Here is a 20519-nt window from a genome sequence, read left to right as displayed (position 1 = left end):
GTAGAATTGGCCCACATCCCAATGGCCAGAACACAATCAAATGGCTGGGAAATGTAGTTTAGCCATGTGTCCTGGGGGAATAACAGAACAGTCTGATGAAACTTAGCATCATCTCTGCCACTGTAAGTTATGATTTGATGAAATGAATCTCTGCGAACCCACCATTCAGTCTCAGAACTGATTCTCTTGAAGCCACATGTGTGCTTGCCCCTGACCCTAGCCCCCGATTTCTTACTGGAGATAAACAGAATCCAGAAATTATATTTTATCATAGCCTCGCTTATATTTATACTTTTACTACGTACACATGTAACCCTAAATGATATATTGTTTAGTTTTCCTTGTTTTTGAACTACACAGAATGGTGTCATATTACATGTAATCTTTTTCCGTTTGATTTTTTTTTTAAATTTTATTTTGTCGATATACATTGTAGCTGATTATTGCTCCCCATCACCAAAACCTCCCTCCCTTCTCCCTCCCCCCCTCCCCCCCAACAATGTCCTTTCTGTTTGCTTGTCGTATCGACTTCAAATAATTGTGGTTGTTATATCTTCTTCTCCCCCCCCCCCCCGGTTTGTGTGTGTGTGTGTGTGTGTGTGTGTGTGTGAATTTATATATTAATTTTTAGCTCCCTCCAATAAGTGAGAACATGTGGTATTTCTCTTTCTGTGCCTGACTTGTTTCACTTAATATAATTCTCTCAAGGTCCATCCATGTTGTTGCAAATGGCAGTATTTCATTCGTTTTTATAGCTGAGTAGTATTCCATTGTGTAGATGTACCACATTTTCCGTATCCACTCATCTGATGATGGACATTTGGGCTGGTTCCAACTCTTGGCTATTGTAAAGAGTGCTGCGATGAACATTGGGGAACAGGTATACCTTCGACTTGATGATTTCCATTCCTCTGGGTATATTCCCAACAGTGGGATGGCTGGTTTGTATGGTAGATCTATTTGCAATTGTTTAAGGAACCTCCATACCATTTTCCATAGAGGCTGCACCATTTTGCAGTCCCACCAACAATGTATGAGAGTTCCTTTTTCTCCGCAGCCTCACCAGCATTTATCGTTCATAGTCTTTTGGATTTTAGCCATCCTAACTGGGGTTAGATGGTATCTCAATGTGGTTTTGATTTGCATTTCCTGGATGCTGAGTGATGTTGAGCATTTTTTCATATGTCTGTTGGCCATTTGTATATCTTCCTTAGAGAAATGCCTACTTAGCTCTTTTGCCCATTTTTTAATTGGGTTGCTTGTTTTCTTCTTGTAAAGTTGCTTGAGTTCCTTATATATTCTGGATATTAATCCTTTGTCAGATGTATATTTTGCAAATATTTTCTCCCACTCTGTTGGTTGTCTTTTAACTCTTTTAATTGTTTCTTTTGCTGTGCAGAAGCTTTTTAGTTTGATATAATCCCATTTGTTTATTTTTCCTTTGGTTGCCCGTGCTTTTGGGGTCGTAGTCATGAAGTCTGTGCCCAGTCCTATTTCCTGAAGTGTTTCTCCTATGTTTTCTTTAAGAAGTTTTATTGTCTCAGGGTGTATATTTAAATCCTTAATCCATTTTGAGTTGATTTTAGTATACGGTGAGAGGTATGGATCTAGTTTCATTCTCCTGCATATTGATATCCAGTTATCCCAGCACCACTTGCTGAAGAGGCAGTCCCTTCCCCAGTGAATAGGCTTGGTGCCTTTGTCAAAGATCAGATGGCAGTAAGTGTGTGGGTTGATTTCTGTATTCTCTATTCTATTCCATTGGTCAGTGTGTCTGTTTTTATGCCAGTACCATACTGTTTTGGTTATTATAGCTTTGTAGTATAGCTTAAAGTCAGGTAGTGTTATGCCTCCAGCTTTATTTTTTTTGCTGAGCATTGCTTTGGCTATGCGTGGTCTTTTATTGTTCCATATAAATGTCTGAATAGTTTTTTCCATTTCTGAGAAAAATGTCTTTGGAATTTTGATGGGGATTGCATTGAATTTGTATATCACTTTGGGTAGTATGGACATTTTCACTATGTTGATTCTTCCAATCCAAGAGCATGGAATATCTTTCCATCTTCTTGTATACATGCAGAACGAGAAATCAAGAAAGCCTGCCCATTTACAATAGCCACCAAAAAAATAAAATACTTAGGAATTGAGTTAACCAAGGAGGTGAAAAATCTCTATAATGAGAACTACAAACCACTGCTGATTTTTTTTTTTTAAACTCACAATGTTTCTAAGAGTCATAAAAGGTGATGTAGGAAGCTATAGTTAGTTTTATGGTTCATTTGCATTACTGTGTAATATTCCATTGAGTGACTATTCCACAGTTCATTGATCTGCTTTCTTATTGATGAATATTCATAGCAATTGGTAGAATGAAGATGTCATTTACTAAGATGAAAAAGGCTTTTCTGATGCTTAATTTTATGTGTCCACTTGGCCGGGCCATAATACTCAGATAGGTGGTCAAATGTTATCTTGGTTGTTTCTGTGATGTTGTTTTGCATGAAATTTACATTCAAACTGGTGAACTTTCAGTAAAGCACATTGTTCTCCATAATGTGGGTGGGTCTCATCCAATCAGTTGAAGGATTGAATAGAACAAAAGACTGAATAGAACAAAACAGGGGATTCTACCAGCAGATGGCCTTTGGACTTGAACTGAAGCATTGGCTCTTTCCTGTTCTCCAGCCTGCTGGCCCATTCTGCAGATTTTGGACTTGCCGGCTTTCATAATCATGTGAGCCAATTCCTTAAAAGAAATCTTCTTATATGTACACACACACACACACACACACACACACACACACACACACACACACACACACACACACACACACACACACACACACACACACACACACACACACACACACACACACCCTATTGATTCTGTTTCTCTGGAGAACCCTGACTAATACAGTTGTATTTGAATTGTTTCCTAAATTTTTTTTTTGGTATAAATACAATAATGGTATAAATTTTCTTGTCCATCTTTCAGGTACCTGTTTATAAGATTTTTCTCTGAGACAAGTGTTTTTTAAAGGTATTATGGATGTGAAATAGTAACTCATTGTTTAATTCACATTTTCTGATTGCTAATGTGCTTGAGCATTCTTTCATATGCTTATTGGCCATAATAGTTTCCTTCTCAGTGAAATGTCTGCTCAGAGCTTTTACTCAAATTTTCTACTGTGATTTTTTTCCCTCTTTTTCTTATTGGTTTGACGGTTATTTATTATGAATATTGTTTTTCAGTTGCAATCATTTTCTGCTAAATTGTATATTGTCATTTTATTTTCCTTAGAGTGTCTTTGGATATACTGAAGTTGTTAATTTAATAGAGTTGGATCAATCTTTATGGTTTGTATTTTGTTTAGAAGTCTCTCCCTACTTTTGAGCATAAAAAGTCTTTTATTTTTTCTTGTAAACATTTCAAAGTCTGCCCTTTCATATTTCATATTTCAAGTCCATAATTCATGGAATTGGTTTTTCTGTAAGAAGTGAGGTAGGGATACAATTTTTTTGTGTGTATGGGTAACCAATTTTCCTGGAACAATTTCTTGAGTCATCCATTCTTTTCCCACTAGTCAACAATGACACTTCTCTTCCTTAAAAGTATAGGTTTATTTCTCTGCTTTTGATACTGTTCCATTTGCCAATTTGTCTATCCCTGTCCCAATATCTTATTCACTATAGCAATATGAGTGTTGCTATCAGATAGCTAAATAAGTATTGAAATTAAATAGCAAAAGTTTCCCACTTTATTCTTCTAGTCTATTCTTGGACCACTGCTCTTCCATATAAATTTTTGAGTTATATAAAAAATTTAAAAACAGCTTGTGGAATTTTGATTGCAATTAAATATAATCTATAGATCATAAATTGACATTTTAAATAGTTTGAGTCTTTTATTCCATAAATATGATCACCCCTTTCACATATTCAGGCTTTATTTTAAAAAGGTTAGAAGTGTTTTTCCCACAATAAGTTTACACATGTTTGTTAGATTTATCTTAGATACTTTAGATTTATTTTTGCTATTGTATACATATGTATGTATATATTTGTGTATATATATATATATACAATTGTATATACAAAAGTATATATTGAATATATAAAAATATATTTATGTACAGTATATGCATATATTTTTTCTTTTTAAATTTTTTTTATGGAATTAAAAAATAAGGAAAAGTAGATAAAATAGTAAAATAAATTCAATGCACCCATTATTCAGTTTCAGCAATCATGAACACGTGGTCAGTCTTATTTCATCTACAACCTCACCTATTTCTTCCTCCTCAGGATTTTAAAGATATTTTTCTGAAGATATTCTTAAGATATAATTTAGGTATTATTTCTTCTGTAATTGTAAACCATATCTTTAATATATACATTTTCTAACTCTTTGTTGCCAGTGTGTAGACATGCAAATGGCTTTTGAAAATTGACATAAGATCCGGTAACCTCACAAATCAATTATTATTTATAGTGGTTTGTCTGCAGATTCAACTGGATCTTCTACATAGGTAATCTTATCATCAGATAATACAGCTTTGTTTCTTTCTCTCTAAAGCTTGTATCATTTAGTTATTTTTCCTAGAGCACTACGTCACGTTCTTCTGTTTAGTGCAGAAGAAAAGTGATCATAGTGATGTCTTTGTCTTTTTCTTGACTTTAGTGGGAATAATTCTATTATTTTACACTAAGAATGATGCTAATTATATGTTTAATAGGTGTCCTATATGAGGTTATAAAACTTTGTTCTATTGTAATCCTGGTCTGCTATGAGTATTTTGTTGTTTTTTAATTACAAATGTAGTTGTCCCTTGGCATCCACTAGAAGATTGATTCCAGGACTTCTGTGGATACCAAATTCTGTAGATGACTGAGCATCCCTTACATCCTCCTATATACTTTAAATCATCTCCAGATTATTTATAATATTTAATTCAATGTAAATGCTATGTAAACAGTTGTTATACTTATTTTTACTTGAATTATTTTTTATTGTATTGTTATTTTGTTTTATTTTTTAATTGAAATATATTGGTTGTACATATTTATGGGGTGCAGACATATTTCAAAACATGTATACAATGTGCAGTGATCAAATCATGGCGGTAAGCAAATTCATTATCGCAAAAATTTATTGTTTCTTTGTGATGAGAACATTTAAGCTCCTCTCCTCTAGCCATTTGACAATGTACAATAAATTATTGTCAGTTATAATGTCTAGCACCACTTTACATCAATAGATCTTATTTTTCCTATCTAGCTATCATTTTCTGTCCACTAACCAACCTCTCACTATCTCCCCCTTTTCTGCCTCTAGAAAACATAGTTCTACTCTTATTGTTATTTAACTCCCTGTGAGTGAGAACATGTAGTATTTCTCTTTCTGTGCCTGGATTATTTCATTTAACATAATTTTCTGTGAGATCATCCCAGCTGCTGTGAATGGCAGAATTTCTTTCTTTTTTATGACTTAGTAGTATTCCACTGTGTATATATGCCACGTTTTCTTTATCCAATCATTTGTTGATGGACATTTAGGTTGGTTCCAAAATGTGGCTATTGTGAGCAGAACAGTGATAAACATGGGAGTGCGGGTATCCCTTTGACATGCTGATTTCCTTTCCTTTTGTTTATTTCCAGCAGTGGCATTGCTGGATTATATGGCAGTTCTATCTGTAGTTGTTTGAGAAAACTCCGTACTGTTTTCCATAATGGCTGTACTAATTTACAATCCCACCAACAGTGTATAAGAGTTCTCCTTTTTCCACATCCTTGCCAGCATTTGTTATTTTTTTGATAATAGACAATCTAACTGGGGTAAGATGATATCTCAATGTGGTTTTGATTTGCATTTCTCTGATACTTAGTGATGTTGAGTATTTTTTCATACACTTTTTGGGCTTTTGTATGTCTTCTTTTGAGAAATATCTATTCAGCTCATTTGCCCATTTTTTAATAGGATTATTTGTGGTGGTTTTCTTCTTTTTTTTTTTTTTTTACTATTGAGTTGTTTGAATACCTTGCATACTCTGGATATTCATCTCTTGTTGGATGTATAGTTTCCAAATATATTCTCCCATTCTGCAGATTGTCTCTTCACTCTATTGCTTGTTTCCATTGCTGTGCAGAAACTTTTTAGTTTGATATAATCCCATTTGCTTTCTGCATTTTTGATGTAAGCACTTATTGCAACACACTTACCTCTTAGTATTGCTTTTGCTGTATCCCATAGGTTTTGGGATGATGTGCTTCTAGTTTCATTTGTTCCAAGAAATCTATTTATTTCCTGCTGAATTTCTTCTGTGACCCCTTTATTATTCAGGAGCATGTTATTTAATTTCCATGTATTTGTACAGTTTCCCTAGTTTCACTTGTTATTTATTTCTAGTTTTATTCCATTGTGGTCTGAAAAGATACTTGATATGATTTTAAATTTTTGAAAATTTGATGAGACTTGATTTGTAGCCTAACATGTGGTCTCTCCTGGAGAATAATTCATGTGCTGATGAGAAGATTGTGTATTTTGTAGTTGTTGAATGAAATGTTCTGTGAATGTCTGCCAAGTCCATTTGGTCTATAGTGCAGTTTAAATCCAATGTTCCTTTGCTGATTTTTTGTCTGGATGGTCTGTCCAATGCTGAGAGAGGAATGTTGAAGTCCCCAACTATTATTGTATTGGGGTCTATTTTTCCCTTTAGATCCAATAATATTTGCTTTATATAACTGGGTACTCTGATGTTGGGTACATATATGTTTACAATTGTTATATCCTCTTGCTGAATTGACCCTTAATCATTATATAATGTCCTCCTTTGTCTCTTTTTATAGTTTTTGGTTTAAGGTCTATTTTATCTGGTATACATATAACTACTTGCTATGGATAAAATGTGTCCCCCAAAGGTTTATAGATTGGAAAGTTAACCCACATTGTAACAGTGTTAAGACAGTGAGAAATCCAATTATGGTATTTGAAAGGTGGGGCCTTTAAGAGGTGATTAGAGTGTGAGGACTTTGCCCTTTTGAATAGATTGATCCATGCATGGAGTAATGGGCATAATTTTGATAGCTTTAAAAGGCAAGCAAGTGAGAAGGTTAGGACTCTTGCTCAGCCATTCTTGCCACGCAACACCTTGGCTGTAGAGAGTTACCACCAAGGAAAAGGCCATCACCAGAAATGTTCCCTGGACCATAGACTTCCCAGCCTCCAAACTATAAGAAATAAATTTTGTTTCTTTATAAATAAATACCCAGTTTCCCATATTCTGTTATAAGCTACAGGAATGGACTAATATAGTACTCCTGTTTGTTTTTGGTTTCCATTTGTGTGGAGTATCTTTTCCCATATCTTTTCACTATTATTCCATGTATGTCTAACCAGGTGAAGTAAGTTGCTTGTAGGCAGCATAGAGTTGGGTCTAGCTTTTTAATACATTCAGCAAGTCCATATCTTCTAAATGGGGAATTTAATCCATTTACTTTCAAGGTTGTTATTGAAAGGTATTTCCTTACTTCTGACATTTTATCAATTTTATTTTGTGGTTGTTTTATGTATCTTTTTTCCTTTCTTTCTTTTTTATTGTTTGTCTTTGCTCTTTTCTGTAGTGATACAGTATAATTTCTTTCTCTTTCTCATTTTTGTGTCTGTTCTACTAGGGAGTTTTATTCTTTCTTGTATTATCATGATGGTAACTATCTTTCTTTTGCTTCCAGATGTAAGACTCCCTTAAGGATTTCTTGTTGGGCTCGTCTTATGATGGTGAATTCAGGCAGGCTCTGTTTGTCTGGGAAAGACACTATTTCACCTTCATTTCAAAAGGATGGCTTTGCTGGCAGTTTTTTTCTTTTTTCTTTCAACAGTTTGAATATATCATCTTACTCTCTCCTGGCCTGTAAGGTTTATGACAAGAAATCTGCTGTTAGTAGAATGGGGATTCCCTTGTAGGTGACTTGATACTTTTCTCTTGCTTTTTTTAGAATTCTCTTTGTTGCTGACTTTTGACAACTTGACTACAATATGTCTTAGAGAGGATCTTTTTGGGTCTAACCTGTTTGGTGATCTTTGAGCCTCTTGTATCTAGAAGTCCTTATCTCTCCCGATAGTGGTGAAGTTTTCAGCCATTATTTTATTAAATAGGTTTTTGAAAACTTTTTCATTCTCTTTCCCTTCTGGAACACCCATTATACTGATGTTTGCACATTTAAAGTTGTCCCATAGATCTCATAGGCTTTCTTCATTACAATTTTTTTTTCTTTTTTTTTTTGTACAACTGGGTTATTTCAAAAACTCTTTCTTCAAGTTCAGAAATTCTTTCTTCTGCTTTATCTAGCCTGTTGCTTAAGCTTTCAATCATATTTTTTATTTTGTTGAATAAATTATTCAGTTCCAGGATTTCTGCTTGGTTCTTTTTAATGAATCTATCTCTGTTTAATTTCTCCTTCAGATCCTGAATTGTCTTTCTCATTTCATTGTGTGGTCTATCTGTATTTTCTTGCATTTCACTCAGTCTCTTTAATATTATTTGAAATTCTGTTTCAGCCTTTTCATAGGTTTTCTTTTCTTTGGGGTGTGGTCCCAGAGAATTATTGTATTCTTTTGGAGGTGTCATGTTTCCTTGTTTTTTCATGTTTCTCATATCCCTACGTTGATAACTGGGCATCTGGTGGAAGAGTTGCTTTTTCTCATACTCTGGAGTAGCTTTTGAAGGGAGAGACTCTTCTGTAGATGTGTTCTATAGTGGCAGTTGGGTAGGGTGTTTTAGGTTTGGTTCCAGGCAAATGCAATACTGTAGTCTCTGCAAGATTTCTTTGATTGTATTCAATGTCAGAGTTGTCTGAGTGGCTCCGTGGCATAGGTGCTATGATGCTTGGCAACTCCTTAATGAAGTGGGCAACACTGGGCTAGGTTGCAGGGGTCAAGGATGAGGTCTTGAGCACTTGGGAGAAGCATGGGGGTACTCTGTAGCTCCTCAGCTTAAATGGGCAACCCTGGGTGGGATTGCTGGGGTTGAGATTAGGACCTTGGACTATGAGGGAGACAATGAGGTGCTCAGCAGCTCCTCAAGTAAAGTGGGCAACTCTGGGTGGGGGTCACTGGGGCTTCAAGCTGGGCCCTATACCTCCAAAGGAGGTTCTGGAGCACTCTGCATCTGCCCAGCTAGAGTGAGCCACTCTGAGCAAGGCCATGGTGGTCATGGGGCAGTCACTGGTGCTCCCAAGAGAGACACTGGGTCACTGCAGCTCCTTAGCTATGTTGGTCTGCCCTGTGAAAGGTTTCTGGGATTGTGAGTAGGCCCCCAGGAAAGATGCTTGGTCACTCTGCAGCTCCTTGGCTGGAATGGGCCACTCTGGACAAGGTCACTTGGCCAATGGATGGGCACCTGCATCCCCAAGAAAGATACTAGGTCAATCTGAAGCTCTTCAGTTGGAGTGCTCTTCACTGTGCAAGGACACTGGGGTTGAGGGTGGGCCTCTGTGCCCCTAGAAGAGATGCTAGGTCTCTCTGCAGCTCCCCAGCTGTGGCAGGTATCTCTGGGCAGGCTCACTGAAGCTGTGTAAGGGGCTCTGTGCCCCTAAGAGAGGCATGCAGGCACTGCACAGTTATCCAGCTGGAGTATGTGGGTTGGGGCAGGTTTACTGTTGCTATGGTAGGACTCAGTGCCCCTGTGAGATGTGCATAGGTACTCTACTGAAGACAGCAGGGCCACTGGCAGTGGCAGAAGGTCCTGACTGGTTGGCTCTTTGGCTTCAGAAGTTTCATGCACTGACTCTCTCTGTCCTGGGGGTGGCCTCTACATTGTGCTGCACTGCCTATTCCCAGGGTGCAGAGTGCTGTGTGAGCTTGGGTGTTGGAGACTTGGTGTGATGAGGGGGCCTCAGGGCTGTGGAGATGATGGGGCTATTGGGCTGAGAGCAAGATGCACTCAGATGTTGGCTCTGACGCCCATATGGTGACTGCTGTGGCAGCCTGGGACCTGGGGGCTGGTGGGAGCTCAGCCTAAACTCTCTCCCTGGATTAATACAGTCATGTAGGCTCCCAGCAGCTCCCCACACTGGGCTCATGGCCTGCAAGGTGCACACGGCTCCCTTGTAGCTTGGCTTTCCCCTGCAGGCAGTCCTCCCAGTCACTCACCTTTCCCCTGCAGGCAGAAATTCCTCTTGGTTCTCTGCTGCTCCTGGCTGGGGGATGGGGTGGGGGAGGCTGGGTATTTTCTTCCATTATCTATGTAGCTATCCTGAATTTCTGTGCTCACTAGCATTTCTGTTACTCCTTTGATGTGCTCCAGTGCTCTCCTTTGGTTATTTTCATCCAAATGTAGTTGTGTATTTGTTGTTTTGTCTGTCTTTGTGGGAGAGATTGACAGTAGAGTCTTCTATTCAGTCATTTTGCTCTGCCTCCCCTATATTGTCTTTTTTTTTTCTTGAACATTTTCTGATCATCATTGGTTAAATCCACAGACACAGAGGGCCAACTGTGTGTGTTGAATTTTATCAAAGTATTTTTCTGTTTGTACTAAAAGATGATATGGTGCTTTGAATACGGTGCTGTAGACAGTTCTTGTGCACCACTTCACAGTCACTCAGCCTTAACTTTTCCTTCTTCCAGCCACAGCTGCGGTGACCAGCATTGTGCGATCTCTGACCAGCCTCATGCAGGTGCACCCTGACAGCAATTAACCTTTGGGTCCCACTGTATGCTTCTTCCCTTCACTGTCCATGTCACAGCGGGAGAAGTATGAAAACCACTGGGCACTCACTGGTCCCTTCACTGAGAGAAAGGATTTGTCCTTCCCTTGTGCGGACAGTGCTGAAGGGCATTTTACATGGCAACTCAGGCAGTCCCGGGGATTGAGTTGCTTGTGTGGGAGCCTGCTTGATAACTCTTCTGTGTGTTGGTTCCCCCTCCTTTCTGACTATCCTTTCTTCTTGCCCCTCGTTCCCTCTCCTTGGTTTTCACTCCTCAGAAAAGTGCTCACACTTTAGCCTTTGCTTCTGGGGAACTAAGTTTTAGAATATGGGTTTTTCCTTTATCCTATTAATGTGTTGAATTACATTAATAAAATTTCTGATGTTAAATTATCCTTTCATTTCCTTAAAAACTTTTATTTTAATAAACTCAGTTTGCTACTGTTTGGTTTGGAAATTTCACATCTATGTTCACGAGTAAGATTGGTGTGTAATTTTCCTTTTTTTAAACTCTCTTTGCCTGCTTTTGGTATCAGTGTTGTACTAGCCTCATAAAATGAGTTGTGAAGTGTTTGCTCTTTCCTATTTCCTGGAAAGGATATTTGAATTTGAATATTGAATTGTCTGTTCCTTTAAAGTTTGTAAAATGTACCTATAAAATTGCTTGGGCCTGGTGCTTCTTTTCAGAAGGATTTTTATTGTTGGTTAAATTTCCCTAATGGTTATAAGATTATACAGGGTTTCTATTTCTCCTTGCATCAGTTTTGATTACTTACCTCTTCCTAGGAATTTATGTATTTTAATCTATATTCTCAAATGTATTAATATTAAAATAAAGTTTAATGTGAAGTCAAATTTATTAATATTAAATATCTATTTATGGTCATTTTCAGTCTTTGTGGTAGTGTTATAACACTGTCATTTCTAATATTGCCTACTTGAATTGATTGAATGCTCTTTTTTTTTATTGGTTTCACATCTGTTTCTTTAGTCTTCTCAAAGAACAAACTTTTAGCTTTGTTGACCCTTTTTCTTTTTTTTTTTAGTTTATTTATTTATTAATATATATTTTTTTACATTCTATGATGTTGTAGAGCAGTCGGGGGTGAAGGGGAGAGGAGAAGAGGGAAAGAAATAGGGTAGGAGAAGGAGGAAGGAGGAGGGGTGGGGTTGAGGCCTGTGGCACCCCCTTATTCCTGCAGGGGAGACCAGGGGGCTTCCAGCGGTGGCTTGGTCATTGCTGGGCTGGGTGCAGATGTCAGGGGGGTGGGGCTGAAGCCCTCGGTCCCCCACCACTCCAGCTTGGGAGCCAAGTGTGCTTCTTGCAGTGGCTCGGTGGTCATTGCTGGGCTGGTTGTAGGTGTTGGGGGGGCGTTGTTGACCCTTTTTCTTATGTTTTTGTTTTATACTACATTGGTATTATTCTTCTATTCTCTTTATAATCTTTTCAGTTGATTTCTCAGTTCATTAATTTTAAGCCTTTCTTCTTTCCTAGTACAGGCATTTAAGGGAATAAATTTCTCATGAAGTATTATTGCCTCCACTGCACCCTGTAAGTTTTGATATGTAGTATTATTGATATAATTTTCTGTGTATTTTAAAATTTCCACTTTGGTTTCTCTTTTTTTGTGTGAGTAATCTATAGGTTTATTTTAAAATTCCCAGTGTGTTCTAAAAATTTTCTTTTTGTTATTGATGTCTAACTTAATTGCATTGTAACTGGAGAATATCTACTATGTGACACTCATTCTTTGAAATTCATTAGGGCTTATTCTTCAACGTACTGCATGGTCATTTTAGAGTAAGTGTTCCATGTGTGTTTGAGACAAACATTTTCTAATTACCAGAAGCAGGATTCCAAATATGTCCTTAAGTCAGGCTTGTCAATGGGTTGTCTAGATCTTCTGCATTTTTTATTTTTTTACTTGCTTGATCAAAGATCACTTGAGACTATAGCTTTGCAAATTTCTCTCTATAGTTCTATGAATTTTTTGATCTATATAATCTGAGGTTATATTTATTAGATATATGCATGTTTAGTACTACTATATCAAAATGGTTAAACAAACTTTGTAGCCCTCTGCTTTTTCTATCATTGTACTTACACAAGATATTATAATTCCTAATTATGTACCTATGTCTCCCACAGACAGCAGTCCTGGGAGTTTGGGCAACAAATTTGTCTTGTTTATATAACTCAGTGCTCAATTAATAATTACCTAATGAATGGATGCGCCAATGAATTGACCTCCACCCTTCTGATATGGCAAATGATTAATACAGAGTTATATATAGCAGGATCCCTTGTTTTGTGCCAAGTCCTGAATATTTGTCAGAATTTCAGATGTGTAATGCATCAGAGGCTAGATCTCAAATAACCATGACTTGGTTTCATGGTCCTTCTCATTTTATAAAGGGCTCATCTGCTGAGGAATCAGGATAGTTGCAGAATTTGATGGAGACTCTCTGTTTCTATTTGGTTGATAATCTTTCTTCCTACTTTTTAAAAAAAAATATTTCCGTTTGGAAAAAAAAATAAAGTAAGCAAGTTCTTTCTTTCCCTTGAGTTAATACCAAAGTGCTGATGAAGTCAAAGAGAGTGAATCTATAAAGGGCAATGGGAAGGTCCCCCTCCCATTTTGTGTCTGGAGAATCTGAGATTAGGTTGGGAGTTTCTATAGCCTTGCTATGAAAGTATCCAAATAACTTTATTTGGCTCTAAAAGAATAAAGCCATAAAGCCATTTTTGTCACCAAGAGCACCGACTAAATGAAAGCCCATTTCTCTCTTGAGCCTAATTTTAGATTTGGGGCAGCTATTTCAAGTCTATCAATGAAAACACTTTTATTGAGCACCTATTCTGCACTATTATGCTAAGCATGGTGGTTACAAAGAGACATAAAATCCTTCAAGAAACTGCAGGTCTCCTGGGGGCAACAAACAGGTCTTGTGCAGTTACAGCAAGTTCAGTGAACTTTTTTGTTCTTCACAATTTTTTGTTCTTCACAACAGTCTTAGGAGTTAACTTTTTAAATATTTTATTTTTAATTGACCAATAATAATTGTATATAGTAAATATTTTGGGGGTTCAATTTGATGTTTTGATATATGTTTACATTGTGGAATGATTAAATCAAGTTAATTAACAAGTTCATCACCTTGCTTATTTCTTGTGATGAAAACATTTAAAATCTATTTTTAGTAATGTTGAAATATACAATGCATTAATTTTTATCATAGTCACCATTCTGTGCACTAGATCACCAAAGTTTATTCCTCCCGTCTAAGTGAAATTTTGTATTCTTTGATCAACATGTCCTCTTTCCCCATCTCCTCCTCCAGCCTCTGGTAACCATCATTCTACTCTCTACCTTCCATGAGTTGTACTTTTTTAGATTCCACATGTAAGCGAGATCATGCAGTGTTTGCCTTTCTGTGTCTGGCTTATTTCGCTTAGCATAACATTTTCCAGGATCATCTGGGTTGTTGCAAATTACACAATTTTCTCCTTTTTAAAGGCTGAATAGTATTCAATTATGAATACATATTACATTTTCTTTATCCATTCATCTCTTGATGGACACTTAGATTGCTTCCATATCGTGGCTACTGTAAATAATGTTGAAAGGAACATGTGAGTGCAGATATCTCTTTGGCATACTGATTTCAATTCCTTTGAACATATACCCAGAAGTGGGATTGCTGGATCATATAGTAATTCTATTTTTTGTTTTCTGAGGAATATAGGAGTTAACTTTTATTGTTCCCGTTTTACAGATTAGCAAACTGAGGCTCTGAGAGGGACTTTTCCCAATTAGGGCTTGACTCCAACCTGGTCAGTAAATAATAAATATAGGTAACATTTACTAAGTTACTACCATGTATCTTTAATTCTCAAAAACAATGCTGTTAGTGTTGTTACCATTCCCCCCCGCCCATTCTGCAGATATTAAAAGGATGCATGGAGAGATTAAGACAACTGGGAAAGACTAGCAGGTGCCAGAGGTGGAGTTTGAACCCAGAGAATCAGGCTTTATAGAACTTATGCTTTAACCCTTACATGAGCAACACGATTTAGTACAATAGCCTTGGACTTGGAAACCCAGGACTCCATCTTGAGGCTTAAATCTGCCTCTGATCACCTTGCTATTTAAATTGTGGTCCATGGACCAGCCGCGTGAGCATCACCTGGGAGGTGTTAGAAACAGAGTCTGGACTCCTCCCCAGACCTACTGGATCAGAACCTTCATTTTACCTCAATCCCCAGATGATTTGCCTGCTCATTGAAGGTGAGAAGCACCGTCTTATCAGTTTGCTCGAATCACAGGATCTCTCTCAGCATCAGTTTCTCCAACTGTAAAATGAGGGTGGCATCTGAGTCTGCCCCCTCTCAGGGTTGCTGTGGAGATCAAAAGGCAGGAGGTATGTGGAAAGACTTTGCAAATTGCACAGTGTTGTATACAAAGGTCAAAACCAGTGAAGCAGAGCATTAAAGCTTTAGAGACAATTCAGCAAACAGATAATGCCTTTTATCCCCACAGCTGGGCTGAGCAGAAACTCACAGAGATGTGTGTTATGCAGAATAACCAGACAGAAGAAATGCCTTTTACAAGCAGTTCCTGGAAATTTCAAGCTTTATCAAGGAATTTGGTTTCTCCAGTTCACTGCCTAGTGAAAATAGTTGTGCCTTAATAAGGCCCAGATGTTGACACAGCCTCTCACCTTCCCCATTGCATGGATGCATTTCATACTGAATTTCACCTAAGGAATTTTAGACTTTAAAGATAATAATCAAAAACACTGCTAGCTTCCCTTTGGGATGCTTGCTGATTTGAGAGATCAAAGATGGCCCAACAACACAATGAACGTAGACAGAAAGTTAGGTTTCTTGCCTTCCACCAAGAAGATGAATGCAGTATAACAATGGCCATTTTAGCATTTTATCCCCAGGTAGGTCTGCTCAAAGTGGATTCTATTCTCACGTAGTTTGACAGTATCCCCCCCTTTTATCTGATGCTATCGGCAAACGTGGCTGGTGTGCTAACAACATTAGCTTCTGTTTCAAATACAATTAAATGGATGCCCTTGCTGGTTAATTCTTGGCATACCTATGAAATACTTTCTCCCAGTCTAGGAAAAGTATGAGATGTTTAAATTCCAAACAATGAGTGATTCCCAAGGGAATCTCGCATGGAGTTTCGTGGGATGGGAATCTGGCCCAAAGGAAGGGCGCCCTTCATGGTGGCCCCTCACTTTTTCCGGAGGGGGCCTCATTTAACTTTCTGTGAGTGGCTGAGAAATAACAAAACTCTTGACTTTGAGAGAGCCCTGCACTCTTGAAGACCCACATAGAGAGACCAGGCTGTTTTCATTACCCACTCGCTGGAATGCATGGGATCTGCTATAGGTCGCCAGGGATTTCACAAACCCCAATGCAGGAATGGCAGAAATTTGACTTTTAGAGCCCCTACCACTCTTCCATTCATGATGTGCTTTCCTCCTCTTCTTTAAAGAAAGTATTGAGGGAGATGGTCTCAAACTTGTTCTGAAGGGCCCCACAATGATGATGTTTTTTCTCAGAGGCCTTCCTTGCCCAGGTGAGGGTGTCTTGTGGGCACAGCCATTTGCCCCAAGACAGAGGGGGGTAAATGGGAAGCTTAGGGCTTGGGCCTAGGTGTGCATCCCGGCTTTGCCACTTACCAGCCCTGAGACCTAGGCTGTTACTCCACTCTTTGGAGGCTGGGTTTTCTGGATGTAAAAATGGCAAGCAACCTCTCAGCGGGTTCTTAGGGAGATTACATGACCCCTGGCTCATGCTACTGACAATCTGTGGATTTCTCTAGAAAGATATTGTCTTCTTCTGCGTAGGAAGCCACCATTGTCAAACTTTGTTTTGAGATATATTATTTCCAAAGTATTTAAGAAGGAAAACAAAGATTTGGTTTATTTAAGGAGCAGGCTAGATAATGCTGAAAACCAGGTCTACATCAGAAGCTGCTCTCGGTGGGAACTTCAGGCCCACCCATTTCATTTTGTCAAATGTGTATGAGTTCGTGCTCCAGAGCAGGCACTCTGTGCACTGGGGTCTTCCATTACAAGACTGGACGAGACTGACCTGGTCCCCATGGTCAAGGGGCTGAAGGTTAGTGGGGGGAAAATAGGTAAGTAAACTAGCAATTATGAAATAGCGAGATAAATGCCATAATCAGGGGAGTGCAAGGTTCTAAGGACACCCATGGCGACCTGTGAGGTAGGGGGAGATGTGCTGTAAATGGCAAATGTGACAGACCAAGGGATGCCTGTGCAAAAACCTGGAGATGGGACCAAGCGAGACCTGTTCTGGGAGGGATCAGAAGTACAAGGAAGAGCAGGTCTGAGAAGAGGGGATCGTGGCAGCCGATGAGGCCAAGGAGGAGGCAGGCTCTATCATAGGGGAAGGTATAACACAGTTCAGGGAGTTTAAATAAACCCAAGGGCAACTGGGAGCCACTGAGGAATATAAAGCAGTAGGGTAACAAGTTAAGGTTTGTTTTTCAAATGGATGATGCTTTCTACGAGCTCAGTTCATAAGCGGGTTCTTCTGTGAGCCCCCAGAGGCCCTGTGTTCCCCACCCCTGCTCTTACCCCCCTGGATGGTGCTACCTCTCTCACAATCTGCATTCCTCCCAATGGCTGTGGCTGGGTCTGGTCATCCCTAAGTCCCCAGTCCCCAACAGAGTACCTACCTGCATGCAGTAGCAGCTCAGTAAGCATTTTCTGAGTGACGTAAAAGGAGGAGAAGGAGAGAGAATAAGAGAACTGTGAACAGCTCAGAGAAGAGTACTGGGCATGAGTCTGAGCACTTAGCTAATGAGTTCATTACATTCATTAAATCTTTACAACAATCCTACAAAGTAGGTGCCTGTATTGCCTCTGTTTATAGATGCAGAAACTGGGGCACAGAGAGGTTAAATCACTTGCCCAAGGTCACACAGCTAGAAAATAGCTGAGCTGGGACCTGACCTCAGGCTGTTTGGCTGCAGAGTCTGATTCCATAATGAAAGCAACTCTCACCAAGTTGCTAGCTGCTTAAACACCCAGTCTCCATGTGATGTTCTGCATCAGCCATCTGCCATGCTCTTCTCCCCTCCTGCTATAGACTGAATGTTTGCATTCTAACCCTGAATTCACATGTTGAAACCTAACCCCCAACGTGATGGTATTTGGAGGTAGGGACTTTGGGAAGTGATTAGATCATGAGGGTGAAGTCCTCATGAATGGAACTAGTGTTTTTATAAAAGACACCCCAAAGAGGTCCCTCACCCCTTCCACCATGTGGGGTTACAGAAACCAAGAAGTGGGACTTACCAGGTCCAGAATCTCCCAGCATCTGGATCTTGGAATTCCCAGCCTCCAGAACTGTGAGAAATACATTTCTGTTTTTATAAGCTACCCAGTCTATGGTATTTTGTTATAGCAGCCTGAATGGACTAAGATAACTCCCAGTGGAGGGGGCCAACCTGGACAGCTTGGAATTCTCCCTGGAGAAGGGAGCCACACCATGTCCTGGGCAGGACCTGGTGCCATTGGCAAGGCCACTCTGAGGAGCAGCAGCCTCTCCCTCTGATAAGCTGAAGAGAACCAGAGACTTTTGATGCTGAAAGTGCAAGAAGCTCCGTGCCCAGTCCCAACATGCTGAGCAAAGCCAGTGGAGTCACAGGAAGCAGGACTGTGTAGTTGGAAGGGCCTGTCATAATTCTCCCAGGTAACAAGCCCAGTTCCTCCCCACAGCACTCTCTGATCTCACCACGAGTCCCCCGTCACTCCTCAGCCTTGCCTCGCTCTCTCGCACCTCAGCGCTTTTGATCTTCCCATTCCCTCTGCCTGGAATGCCTTCTTGCCCAGTCTGGCTCATCCCCACTTGTCTTTTGAGACTCAGTTTTAATGCTCTTTCATTCCTTCACGCACCACCTCAACTAAGTCTTAACTGCAGCCTGCCACCCCACGCTTGGCCTACTGAGCCCAGTTTTAGCAAAGAATCCTACTGAGTCAGTTTAGTAAGAATCCCTCACCCTTGATATTTAAGACCTTGGCCTGCTTTTAGTAAGAATCCTGTTAGGCCAATTTAACAAGAATCCCCATACCCTTGATACCTGTTCTTAGTAATTTTCCATCCATTGACCCCCTCACTCTGCCCATTGGCTATAATTCCCCACTTTTCCCTGTTATATTTTAAGTTGAGTTTAATCTCTCTCCCCTATTGCAGTAGTCACTTCCCTATTACAGTAGTTTTTGAATAAAGTCTTCCCTACCATTTTAATAGTAAATGACATAATAAGTGTCAGAATAATTTTTTTTTTAACAGAATCCTGTTTCCATGTGACGATCTTTGTGTAATTGTCTTGATCTTTGTCCCAGAAGACCAACTCCTATGGACCATCTCCCTGGGGCTTCCTAGCCAACTGGGTTAGCACCACAGTAATCAGAGAGAGGGACAGGGGAGATCACCACAGGGATTTCTGCTCCATTCCTACCCTATTTCACCACTAAAGCTCTCCCCCAAATTGCTTCACTCAAGCCGTCTGAGTGTATTTCTGTTTCCTGCCACCATCCCAACTGGTACAGGGTTTAAATATATTTGTTGAATGATTCACCATCTAACATTTCATGAGCTCCTACTATGTCCCTGACATTCTCAGATGGCTTGACTGAAGTGGCTCTTGGGAAATCTGCAGTGCTGAAATAGGGTGGGAGTGGAGAAGTAGCACCCAGGTCTTGCTCCCTGCCATCTGTCTGATCACCACACCCTAAACCAGTTGGCTAGGGAGCCCCAGAGAGGGAGTGCACAGGAGTTGGTCTTCCGGGACAAAGATCAAAACGGAGAATGGATCTGGGGTGTGGGGATGAACATAGAATAATGAACTCAAGAACTGAGCCTCTTCTGAGCTCTCTGCTTGGCACTAGGGATCTGGAGTGGAATAAGACAGTCTCTTCCCTCCATTTGCTTATACGGGAGCATCCTCTGGCACACTCTGAGATGAATTGCAGACCTTCTACTATGTTTCCAGAGCACTCAGAAAATTTCTGTCAGCACTTATCTCATATGTATCATACTAGCTTCTATCTATGCGTCTACTAGTCTATCTCTTTCTTGAGCCTGAGCTTATCAGAGTCCAGGGACTAGACCTTATTCCTCATGTCAGTCAGTCATTGCCACAATCATGCTGCGTAACAAGCATACCACCACAGTGTTGTATAACCACAGCACTCATTTGGCTCACACAGCTGCTGTGGGCTAGGGGCTGCTGATGGATCCTGGGCTCAGCAGGATGACCCAGCTCTGCTCCACGTGTCTCTGACCCTCCTTCTGGACCAGCAGACTAGCTTTGCAGTGCTCTTCTCGTAGCAATGGCAGAAGTGCTAGAGGGCAAACAGAAAAACACACGGCCCTATAAGGCTTAGGCTTGGAGCTAGCACACCATCACTTCTGCCATATTCAATTGGCCAAAGCAAGTGTCATGGCCAAACCCAAATTCAAGGAGCAGGAAAATATATTCTGTCCCTTGAGTGGAAAGAAACACAAAGTCACATGACTACATGGAGAGGGAACAAAATGGGACTAAACATGCAGTCAACCACATTAACCTTTTAATCTCCAGTGCTTGATGTATGATACGATCTCAGCACATGCTTCTGACTTGAAATGACAAAACTAAGCCAAGAGTGATAAAGTGACTTGCCCAAGTAACTGAAAAACAGTACAGGGTGACAGAAAGTGTATAGTTGAAAGAATTCAGTGAGAAGGACAAAGTTGTACAGGATCTTTCCCAATGATTTAG

The sequence above is a fragment of the Cynocephalus volans genome, chromosome 12 (genome assembly GCF_027409185.1).
Source record: "Cynocephalus volans isolate mCynVol1 chromosome 12, mCynVol1.pri, whole genome shotgun sequence".
In the NCBI taxonomy this organism is placed as follows: Eukaryota; Metazoa; Chordata; class Mammalia; order Dermoptera; family Cynocephalidae; genus Cynocephalus; species Cynocephalus volans.
Note: the sequence above shows the minus strand (reverse complement) of the source record.